Here is a 12,500-nt window from a genome sequence, read left to right as displayed (position 1 = left end):
ATTGCTTAAATCCTCTGCCTTAGGCCTTAAGCCTGCAACTGCCCCACTAACAAGCCAAGTCCTCCCTCCACACATGTGTCATCCTGCAGACATGAGACCCAGGGCTTGGTCTGCGTTTGCTTTTTAAGTATTAGGAATAGTCCAAGACCGCGTTAGAGCATTTGTATCCATTTAGGGGTGCACTTTGCATTAGTTYTGATGAAATGAAAATAACTGGAGGTTTATGATTATAGCCGCCTGCAGCTATGCCTGTTCATACAGTAAATCTATCGAGCCTGCCTCGCAGAGGAATTGCTTTGTACTCCAGTTCTGCTGCTGGGAGCTTTCTTGGCAGCTTACAAACTGCTGCTGTTTTCTTTTGAAAAAAGCTCAAATTGGCACCTTTTGCCTCACCCTCCCCTCCCTCCGGTCCCAGCTCCCAAGGTCTAGGTTTGTCACTATCTCTTTTATCTAAGGAAAAAAAGAATCCCGTTGCACAGGCATTTATGTTCCAAACAATTTATCTGGGCTGACTGAACATTCAACTTCATCCCTTCACGTCCAGCTGAGACAACGGCCCCTCTGCACATGGGCATCCACAGGTGGAGCTGGTGGGGACACATGACTCTACATGTTTTGCCCTCACATGTCTTGAAATAGGGCTGAAGCACCTCTGCAGGYGTCAGGTGAGTGCTACAGCACTGCAGGAGCAGTATCTCACCTTCTCAGTTTTAGCTYTGGGGGACAATGATGTTATTGCTCTTGTTCCTCTTTTCTCTGCCTATTTCAGTGTCCCAAAATAGGTTAGTCCTGGCAAATGTTTGGCTTGGAGGAAAAAATTTTTACTCTGCCAGTCATCCGCTAGCAGCAGGGCTTGTCCCTCACTCTAGACTCAGTACTTGAAGGCTCAGCCTTGGCCTCCTTTGGCTGCAAAGAAATGCCGTTTTAAGTATGGCAGCACGGAGACAGCCTCTCTCTTCATCAGTTTCCTCATCTATAAGATGAAAATGGCAACACTCAAAACGGTATCTGGGTGCGTTTTGAGCTGAGGTGCAGAGCAGCTCAAGGCTGCCTTCCTCCCTCACTGGCTTCATGTGATGCTGCTTAAATCAAGGAGTGACACGTAAGCATGGAGCCAGGATTGGACCAAAAGCATTATTTATTTTGACCTTGGCAGGCTGAAGGCTCTGGTATTTATACAGTAGTCCCACAAATCCCAGAGGTCATCTCCTCAGGTCACATAAACCAGTGCAGCTTTAAGATATTGGAATTTACACCAATTTATAGCAGCTGAGGCTCTGGCTGAAAGTTTTCAAGGCCATGGAAAATACTGCAGCTAAGACTATTCTTGGTCTTCTATTTCCCTTATGTGGTGTTAAATAGATGCTTCTTTCTCTAATCAAATGAGTCTGTATGACAGTATATCAGCATCAGAGASACAATCCATTTCTTGGGCACTGACTAAAATACAAAAATAAAGGAAATAAGAGTGCAAAGAGAGTTGTAAATAGTCTGTTTAACCAAAGCAGGAGTCTCTGTCTTCTCTTTGAAAATGGATTTTTTTTTTTTTTTGCCTTTACAATATTATCATCATTTTCTTCTGGACGTCTATCTAATTTAAAACATGAGACAATATTATTTCCTGTTCAAATAGGCAAGAATAAGCCACTATATAAAAACACGCGCTCATGACTGGATTTAAATATAACACAGTGCGGTCTGAACCTGCACACATGTGCATGCACACACACACACACACACACACACACACACAGAATATACTCACATGTATACACACACAAAAATACTTACATAAAACATGCATATTGCATTATCACTTTTTAGAATATGACACAATTTTTTTCCAACATGCTTCAAATGATTTCAAAATAATTTTGCAATAAGTATATTTAAAAGTAATATGTATATTTAAAAGTTTACTTATAAGAGCATTTTATTAAAAGTTAGTCATTAATTAGACATATGATGGCTGATTTTTATGATTAAGAGATCATTTCAGGGCCAAAGTGACCAGTAAATTTTCCTGCTCAGATCACCTCTGTTTAAAGAAAAACATGATAAGATGTCTGATAGAAGTGTATTTTTCTAAAATAGGCACAGGGCATGTCAGCACAGCGGTTAAAAATGTAACCGCAGCTAACATTCATACACACCCAACTCACCTTTAAACTAGATAGCTCCAGTAGTGATGAAGCATAGCCCTATCAGGAGCATGGGTAAATACATTTATCGCTCCCACCAGACACACGCACTGGGCTGCATCACTATGATTTCCAAATCAACCATTGTGCAGTTGGCCCTGATACAAACTGCAGACATGCCTTCACCATAGTGGAGACATATGTACAGCGCTGTTCCGGGTATATCACCTTCCTACATATAACACATTTATTCATGGTTGATTTGGAGCCACTACTGGCTTGTTTTCTTTTCTTCACACATTAAACTGCAGCTATTTCTTGTTGTAAAAAATTCTTTTGGAAACCTAAATGGTTATTTTCTGGTTTTTGTTCCAAACAACTTTTAAACTACTTCAGGGATACAAATTCCCTGTTCCTTTACCTTGGAGACTGTAGTCTAAAAGATACAGAACATTTTTCAAACACCTAAAAGACTTAGGGGCTCAAGAACTAATTTCAAAAGTGATCTGGGCACTAAAGACGCTGGGTCTGACCAATTACTTCAGGAGACCCTCATCAAGGCTGTGTGGGAAGGAATGTTTCTTACCCTGTGCTAAAACACGATATCCCAGCTCAAATATTTACTAGCATCTCTCATCCTGCAGTAAGTCTTGCTACATGCTACACACGTGGCAACATCTCTCTGGACCATCCCTTTCCAAGATTCTTCCCTTGGTAGTTACATGTTTTCTAGGTTATCTACCACCTGCACATCATTCAGTATTTTCCCAGCTGAAAATAGTGGGAATGGCCAGTTAAAACACTTTTTTAACTTATAAGAATGACTGAAAATATAATGGATCAACTTAGCAGCATCTAACAGATTCTCCAGTAGACCTGCTTATCCAGCCTGCAGATTTCCCCCATGTCTTCGGGTACACCCGTATCCCGCAGGGGTGAAGACCTCGCTAACACACATTTAGCCAGACTGCAGGGCCACATGGAGGTACCTGTGGGAATCCTGATTCAGGAGAACCACGCTCACATGGGGCTGGACCTGAGCTAGCAAGCTTCCTACGTTAGCCCATAGCTGCGTGGCTCCGGGCCCTTGAACCAACTGGTCTGGAGCACGAGGAAGTGTCTGAATACCGTGGTCCCGGGTCTTCTCATTCTGGACATGTCTTCCATGGGGCCAGCCATTCATAGGTCTCTGTGGTCTGTATTTACACAGGAGAGTCGCATTTTTATCTGAAGAGAGAAGTAAATAAAAAATTCTAGACTTTTTCAGGATTTTCTGTCAATTGTGTGGATGCAATTCAGAAACTCCCATGCTTCATTTATAACCAAATGGTAGCTTTGATAAAAGAGTACATTTGACGACATCATAGTGATGCAAACCTTAGAAAGCAACCATAAGTTTAAAAACATTACTTGGCCATCTACATTACAAGTTAGCCTTTTTTATTAAACAAAGGCAAAAAGCAATTAGCTTTCACTAATGGCTGCCTGGCATTGGATGTGGCTGTTGAGGTGAATTATGTGTCCACCCATGAAAGAGCTGAGTCATCACAATCTTTATCTGAATGGGACATTTTTGAGGAATTTTTTGATCAATGGTGCAATGATATCTAAACACAGAGCATGGTCTTGCAGACATGAGCCCCTCTGAAAAATACACTGCCTAGAGAATGAGATAGAGTAGTGCAAATTATGCTACTAATTGCTATTTTGAGTTAAATGAGTAGTTATGGTATCTACGCTACCTAGCTCAGGTCTCTGTACTCTGCATTGCCATCATTTTTGTGGTTACAGAGCAGATACCTCTAGGTTATATCCAATACTCCTTGCATCTGAACTTGCTAAAATCTAGTTTCTTACGTAATAACAGTAAAGGTAATATGTATTTATTGTACTAGGACATAATCCAGCAACTGGTCACTTATTAGTGTATTATATGGAATAGAGAATGCTTGTTAGATCTGAGGATGATACAAAGCTGGGAAGGAACTGCAAGTATGTAGGAGAACAAAATTAGAATTCAAAATGGTCTTGACAAATTGGAAGATAGTAGTATGAAAAATATGATGCAATTCAGTGAAGACAAGTGCAAGGTACTCCACTTAGATAAGAATAATCAATCATCAGCTTCACAAAAGCAGGATGAGATACAACTGGCTCAGCAAAAGTTCTTCCTAAAGGAACTTGGTGGGTGAGCTTAACTGCAGATCACAAGCTGAACATGAACCAACTCTGCCATGGTTATGTTGTAAAAAAAGGGTTCCAGGTTATATTAGTATGTACAAACAGGAGCCTAGCCTGCTAGAAAGGTAAATGATTCCTTCCTACTCAGCTCTGTTAAGGCCTAAACTGAGGTACTGTGTCCAATTCAGGATGCCATGCTTCAGGAAAAAGGTGGTCTAATCAGAACAACTCCAGAGAAGACCAGCAAATTTGATCGGAAGTCTAGACAGTATTGCCTCTGAGGAAAAACTGAGTGAGTAGGTATTTGTTATCCTGGAGCAGACTGAGGGAAAAATATGATTTTATTAAAATTCCTAAAAGGCTGCTGAAAAGGGGACTTGATACTTCATGCCACTGCATAGCAGCTCCACCAGTTGAGGTCTTCAGGAACTGGTTGTATAGACATCAGTCAGGACCAACCCTGATATACTCAGACTGCCTCAGAGAGCAGCAGTGAGGCGTATGATCACTTGAAATCCACTCATCAGCCTATTTCTCTGTGGTGCTAAAGAAATTCCAGTATGTTTTAGTAGCAACTGTTCATGGTAGTAATCTTGACATTTCTGAAGCAGATGCTTGAGTGCTGTCCTTCTGTAGAGGTGGATGCAAGCCCCTTCATAGGTGACTTCAGGACCCGAGAGCTTTCCCAAGCAGTGAATGATTATAGACCCGGGACATCAAGATGTGATATAACCAAAGAGTTTACAAATGCTGAAGTCTAATCAAAGTTTTTTTTCTTGTACCAAGAGGTAGAATGTAGCATAAACATAAATGCAGTAACAATTAGAAAACAGAATAATGTTAGCTTCCTTTCAAACAGCTCCTCAAACTGCAGCAATAACCTTGAGTCATTGACCAAAAGGGGAGGAGCAATGGTGTGCTGGAGCCCCAAGGCTCTGCATCAAATGGGAGAGGAAGCACTGGGGGTTGATATGGGGAGTAGCTAGGGGGAACAGTATGACTTCTGACCTCTAGTGTCCCTGTCAAAGCTAATGTATCATGAGGGCATGGACTTGGTGAAGATGAGTCATGAAGACACTACATTAAAAAGAGAAGGAAGCCAAGAAATGACATGAGGAAGAGAAGTTTACAGCAAGGTGAAGAACCAAGAAGAATGAAACCACAAACAAAGCAACCAAGAGATGATCTGTGTTGCACTGGTGCATCAAACTCTTTACTTAAGTAAATACAAAAGATTATGTATTTTTTCTTTCATTGCYGAGTAACTGGACAAGAGATCCAAGTGTGAGAAGAGCATTGACTTGGAAGAAGAAAGGAGAACCAGGAAGAAGAGAGAAACTAGCAGACACAGCCTTGAGAAGACAACCAAGGATCAGTTCTAGCAGATTCATCAATCATCTGATAAGCCTGCTACATTCATCCCAAACCCACTAGGAAATCTTGCTGGAACCTGCCCAAAAAGTCTGATAAAGCTCAGCTCTGCGCAGTGGGACCAAGTCTCTAAGAAAGTTCCTGAACGAGTCAGGAAAATAGTATTCTATGGATTTGTTGGGTGTATTCTAAGTTGCTCCCAAATTATTCTGGAAGAATTTGCTTGCAATCTAATCATCCTTTACTGAAGTCCCCAAAAGGAAATCCAAAGAGAGGCTGAGGCTTATTCTTTGTGATTTTCCTTAAGGAAATGAACTGTGATTCTTCTTTAAATTAACATGTGCATTTCCACTGCTTGTAGGATAGACCTCTCAATATAACACAGCTCTGAAAATCTGCTAGAAAGCAGTAGTCACAGGGTAGCATTCTCATACAGCACCAAAGGCTGAAAGAAAAGAGTTTAAGAGAGCTTCACACCCTTCACTAACTCAGTTCCTTTTCTTTTCCCTTTGTATGAATCTTCTCTCCATGCTTAGAAAGATTACTGAGGTAATCACAGTCTCTGTTGCCAAAACTTCTGATTTTATCATAAATTTATGATATTGGGTCTTAAAGCACCCACTACTGGAATCAAGTAGAACATAAGACTTCTGGCTTCTGTTAAAAAAAAAAAAAGTCTGATGTATGAGGGTGTAGCAAAAAGAAGCAATAAAGACTAAAAGGCAAATCCAGTATTCAGTATTAAGGAACACCCAAAGCCTCATGATTTTCAGGCCTTTACTGTTTATCTTTGAAGGCCAGTAGTTAGCAACTCTTATTTCAATAAAGATCCTATATAAAACTCTGGATTCTGAAGCATTTAGTTAAAACTTCTGTCTCAACTAATTGGAGGTTCAGTTCAGCAAGTTCCCTGAAGTGGCAACCCTAAGAGAAGGTAGAAAGAGACAGTAACTGTATATGTGAAGCTAGCCTCCTAGCCCACATTCATACCCAAAATGACCTCATATGTACATATTTACATTTACTGAGGGAGGCAGTGGGGGCCAACACTTGGTCTGGGCACATGTGTCCATCTATTTGTGGTATGGACATGTGGCCAGTTTGCAGACAATTGGCTGCGGAGTGTTTTTCAGAAGGGACCTGATCTCACTTCCCACAAAGCAATTTTCAGCCCCAGCTCAGTCTGCCCTTAAAACCTACCTCTCCTCATTGACCTTTCAGGGGTCTCACGTTGTTTGCTGTGGATACTCTGCAGAGCAACCAGTTTAACTGCCTATAATAGATGATGTAAATCCAAACATCCAGAACAAATGTGTCTACTTAGACATGCACCAACTGATGTAAATCGTGATTTGATCATTCCTGAGAGATGAAGGTTAAATACTATCCTGTTTAAGAAAACACAAATGTAAGAAATACATGAGAAAAATGTATTTGAAAGCTTATTTTAATTTACACTGTAACTCATAGCAATCTTATAATTTAAGTTAGTTCTCAATATTTTGTTCAAACTAACCAACCATGTAAAAAGAAAATATTGTTATACCTGTAATATTAGATTTTTATTGACACCTATGAAATCTAATGCCTATGAAATACAAGATCCTGATACTAATACTCTGGCTGTTAAAAAAGAGGAGTTAAACATTTCCTTTCAAGTCTGACTCAGAAAAAAATGGCTATGTGACTTCTGAAAGGTATTCCAAGACTTTAGTACCTTAATAAAAACAGACTATCATTATCTTCACTTTCTCTTAAAACTTGTGATTGAATTATTTTTGAACATCCTAAGGAGAAAGAAAGAGTCAAATGGAATAATAAATTAGCTGTTCTTAGTTTATTTCACTTTTTTTTTATATCTTGAAACTGATTTCCCCTATTTTGAACCTACATTTGAATGACAGTTATTTAACTTAAATTTATTGGCAGATCAGTATTTCTTACAACACTTAGATATGCAGTGGAAGCTCTTCATTAAAATTAATAACACCACCAAGGTTTCTTGTTTGCTTTTGTGGGAAACAAAGAAAGCTTTGTTGTGAAACACCGTAATACATCAGCAGAAGTCCACCAAAACCCCACAAAAACAATAAAAATCAGGTCACAAGCTAAAACAGAATATTTTCACTTGGATTTCTTGGTGCTTTGGGGAGTGGTTCGATCAAATTTTCATTCTGAATATAAAAGAGGGGCCAGGAGCAATTATTCTTTTTAAATTTAACCAACATCTTCAATTAAATACAATGACCTTATTACGTGACAAGGATGGAGAGCTGATTGCATAAAGTAGTTAAAAAATACCAGACCTGCCCGTCAGTGAGTGATCCCCTTCCTTTGAATGGTTAATTTGTAATGTCAGGAAAGAACATTAATGAGATGATAACAACAGAAGCTATGTTGATTTGCAGAGCTACTAAACTGGTCATCATGTGGAAAAAAACACATGGGACTGAAGCCTGAATGCTCCTTTCTGATTAGAAAATTAAATTGTGGCTGAGAGAAGACTTTGCTATGCCTACTCCTATTGTCTCCATGTCTTTCAAATTGTGTAAAAAAAAAACCCTGGGGACGGGAGCACGCAATTGAAAGTGACAGTTACAGCAACTTAATGAGTATCTATTGGCAGAGCCACAGTAATTGTGTTCACACTTGTTGTCCTCTCTAGTTGTAAGGTACAATGCATTAATTTCATCTAGTTCTGCTGGAATGTGATCCAGTTTGTTTTACTTCACCAGACAAAACACTCGCTTGGGAAGCAATAGGTGTGGGTTTAAACTGCTTCAAGCTGAGGATGGAGTTAACTCTCGTTCTTGTTTCATGGTCCCTGGCAGCTAGCAATTATAAAACAATTACTTGTCCTCGTCTTGATTAGCCTTCTCCAAATTTAGCGAGCTGAAATAGCTCAGCACAGAGCCAGGCGAGCACCAGCAGTGTGGTATCGGAGAGAAGGGCAGCGCGGGCCTGAAGGAGGGGAACTAACATGGCCAGCAGGTACCGGCTGCTCACGCAGCCACGGCGTGCCAAAGTGCAGGAGACTGTTTCAGATTTTGCCTCCCTGTCTCTAAAGATGCTTAAATGAAGGCTATAAGCAAGTTAAACTATGGAAGAAAGATCTGGCCACCCAACATTCCTGCTCAGCTGGTATAAGATCTCCCTGCTCAGCACACTGGGCTGCCGGGAATCCAATTCTAGTGCCAAAATCTCAGTTTTGCAAGGCATTTCCCAGGGCTTACTTCAGCTTTGTGATTTCCCTTCCCAAAAGCGGGTACCAAAACTAAAGCATGGGAATGCTGATCGCCATCACACTTCATATGCTTTGCAGATCTGAGCCTCAGCCTCCGTGCACTGTAGTTTACCAGCTGTAATACATAACCGTGCTAAGCATGGGACCCTACACAGGCTAGTCACTACGTTTAGCAAACTTCTAACACCAGCCAACGCAAACACAGATCATTACAACCCACTGCTGCAAATTGTGACTGTGACCCTCCAATAAGGTCTGTGGAGTGCTATTTTCCCATGTTTGTACAGACGCCCTGACTGCAGGAAGGCTTAAAGCAGAAACAGAAGTCAGCTCACTCAGAGCGCACACCAGGGTTTACTAGTATGAAACAGAAGCACATCCACTATGGCTGTGAAACCAAGGGCTCAGATTTCCTTAAAACAACAACAAAAACAGTCAATGAACCCAAACTGGCCTGCAAGCAGCAGAGTTAATGAAACCTAGCTTCCAAAAAACATGCTCTTACGTTGCAGTAAGTTAAATCCCACTCCATGCCCTCCACCAGGCAGGAGACGGCTCTTGCTGTCCCTTGTCTTGCTCTCGTGTGGCAGAGCCGCTACCTGAGCRCTGCCAAACAGGATGGAGAAGGGCTCAGGTTTTTCTTTCCCCGGAGCCCTAACGTGGTTCTGGCTGTCCTCAGGAAAGCTGCTGTTTGCATCAACTTAAGATTTCAAACTCATATGCTTTCACAGTCAGCAAGAAAGGGGCACTGTTACAGCAGGGATGAGCACCTAACAGTGTGATCACCTAAAAATGTGTTTGTATGCTAAGAACAGGGTAAGAAAAGTCAGCCATCTTTCACTGTTGTTAGTTGCATCTTGACTTTGATAACAACTTTACGAACAGTTCTAATGAGATAATAAATTTAGCAAAAAATATTAGATGAAAGACTAAATATAATCTGAATCCTTAATGCTTAACACTTAATGCTGACTACAATTCCTAAAGTACTGTAATTACACATGGTTAGCAGCAATCTATGCAATGACAGAACTGCGTTGGCAGCCTGACCATAAAAGTATGATAGTAAGCAAAACCAGGAAATCACTGTTGTTCTAATGATCTGCACTGCAAAAGAGCTCTTGACCACAGAAAACAAATACACACTGGAGCAAGGTTTGTAGAGCAGACAGGTTCCTTATTTCACACGTTCTCTTGTGTCTGGATGTCAGAGGACAATCATCAGCTTTCAGAGGGAGGAGGCTATACATTAGCTCATTTTTCATTTTGCTCCAGTTTAAATCTTGTCAATGATACTGTTGTTACTGCACAATTAGCAAACCTTGGATTTGGAATGAAAGTAAATGTGAGAGGCCCTGTTCCTCTTTCAGACACATGACCTAACATGTAGCCAGAGGCTACAGTAGCTAGCAARGAAATTATGCAACCATAAGTTGTTTTCAGCATAAGATAAAATTCACCATTTATTGAGAAACTCCAGCCTAYCACAAGACAGTGTAGTTAGCCACAGGCTGCTGAAGTTTGTATGATAGTCCAATATAAGACATGAAAAACTTGAGAAGTAAGATCTCTAAATCCTAGGAAGCCAGCAAAACCCCAGCTGTATGGCACAAAGGGACTAGATGACTCCTGCTTTGAGAAGCTGCAAAGGATGTCATGCTGGGAAGGGAGCCTCTCTGCCAGTCAGATGTGGGCTGAGTTATTTCCCTAGACATGCCCTGTCCAGTTCAATCTTTTGTGGCAGGAAGTTTCTCTTCCCTTGAAATTCACTTCTCTCTTTTCCACCCTTGGGCAGAGAATAACAAAAGTATAGGCGATGCACATAAAAATCTGAGGCCAGAAAAATTGGCAGCACCTACACAGCCCCATGGTCTCCAATCACCTCACTACAGATAACTCCACATAATTGATACTGTTTTTGTTTTTAGGGAAGAGGCTCCAGCACTTATCAGCTGAATTTTCAGTGTTGTCATCTTCCCCGGATCAATCAAAATCAAGGGTGAAGGACAGAAGAACAGGGTAATGGTATGGTGTTTAGTCTCACAAATGAAATGAGTGAGATCACTGGGAATAGTCATCCATTCTAGAAAGCCAGCATCTCTTCCAGTTGACCATCCTGCTCCTTCTTTGTCATCCCACATGCTATAGATACTGTCCCTGTGTATCTAATTTTTGTGCATATTTCTTTAGCACCTGCACGCATCCCTCCACCATTATTTTTACTTCTTAAGGGAAAAAATGCTTTGCTGCCCATCAAACTCAACTGTTTTATCTATGAGACTCAACATCTGTTGTAAATCTTTTAGTTTGAGCATTCATATTGCCTCATATTGCCTCTTTTCATTTTAATTGTCATCTTCATCATTAATCAAGACTCTATAGCCCCTTTTTCTGAGGAGTAATGAACATGAGGAGATTGTTCTAGTCTCAGGATGTGTAAAAAGAGATGCCCAATCTCCTCCCCTCAACACAGATCACTGAAACCTATTTTGTATGATTGCACATCTTCCTCTTTGGAAACATGATACATTTTATAGCCTGTTACATTTTTGCCTTGCACTATTCTTATTGGAAGATGAAAATCTCAGTTGCCTGAGATATCTTTCAGTTTTCTATCTAGACTTATAATCAGTTTAGATACCTGCTCTTCTGTCAATACTGTTTGTTAGTTTACATGACTATCCCTTGACTCTACCCTGCCTTATTTATTACAAGCAGTCATATGCCCCCTTCGTGTTTGTTTTTGGTAGGTTAATTAGACAAATATTCCTAGTGTACTCTTGTAAATAAGCTCTGATCTTTTCAAATAACCCTCCTGGCTGTATTTCTGTACAAGTTCCTCTTTGTAGAAAGACTTATTAATCCATACATGCAGTATCTTGCATTTTGTACTATTACGTGTTCTTGTGAGCCCATTTCAGCGAGTAATCTTTTCTTCTAGACAGACTAAAGCCAGGGCATCCTACTGAGCTAAATTGTTTTTGAAGCTTTGCAGTTCAAAAACAAAAGCACAGAGGAAAAGAGAAACTCTTAAAGCAGAAGGCTCAAGTAAAATACTAAAAAGTCTGAAGCACTGCACACGGCAAACACTTAACCAAAGGACACAACCAAAGGAGCATCTTTCCAAAGCGATGCTGGATCCTGTGAGTTGTTTATGTCGTTATGTTGTTTACATTTATCAAGTATCTCCATTTCAGTCACTGTTTGCTTAGAGCATGCCTTCCCTGGCCCCGAATCTGTGTCGGGATGGGATGAGGGTCAGGCACTCAAGAGCAACAGATGCATAACGGTGTCCCCCCGAGCACACACCAGCATGACGGTCACATCGGATCCAAAGGGAACGCTCACAGGATCGGTGCGACAGATTTCATTACTCTCGTTTAATTTTGTGTACACAAAGCGGGGTTAAGACGGTGCCCCCGAGACCTCCGCACACGCCGCAGCGGCCTGGACCGGCGCGCTTGAAACAGCGAAACTCGCCTCCCCGCAGCCCCCCGCCCCCCAGGAAGCGGAACCGGGGAGCCTGCGCGGGGATTTCCACCCCCGGGGCGACGCCAGCCGCC

At 41.1% G+C, this 12,500-nt stretch overlaps 1 long non-coding RNA gene across 2 annotated transcripts; it reads right to left on the bottom strand.

Annotated features, from left to right (window-relative positions):
- Window positions 1–1,113: 1,113 nt before the first annotated feature.
- On the bottom strand, window positions 1,114–12,493 carry LOC112962232. 2 transcript variants are annotated; one of them, XR_003252231.1, is made up of 4 exons: window positions 12,247–12,493; window positions 6,894–7,081; window positions 3,131–3,368; window positions 1,114–1,440 (listed from the first exon to the last, which is right to left on the bottom strand). It is a non-coding gene; the product is annotated as an uncharacterized LOC112962232 (long non-coding RNA). The 2 variants fall into 2 exon arrangements; XR_003252230.1 differs by lacking the exon at window positions 1,114–1,440 and having other exon boundaries at window positions 1,935–3,368.
- Between the last annotated feature and the right edge of the window lie 7 nt (window positions 12,494–12,500).

The sequence above is a fragment of the Apteryx rowi genome, unplaced genomic scaffold (genome assembly GCF_003343035.1).
Source record: "Apteryx rowi isolate R43461 unplaced genomic scaffold, aptRow1 scaffold_144, whole genome shotgun sequence".
In the NCBI taxonomy this organism is placed as follows: domain Eukaryota; kingdom Metazoa; phylum Chordata; class Aves; order Apterygiformes; family Apterygidae; genus Apteryx; species Apteryx rowi.
The sequence above is the reverse complement of the archived record's forward strand: the minus strand, read 5'-3'. Positions and strand labels throughout refer to the sequence as shown.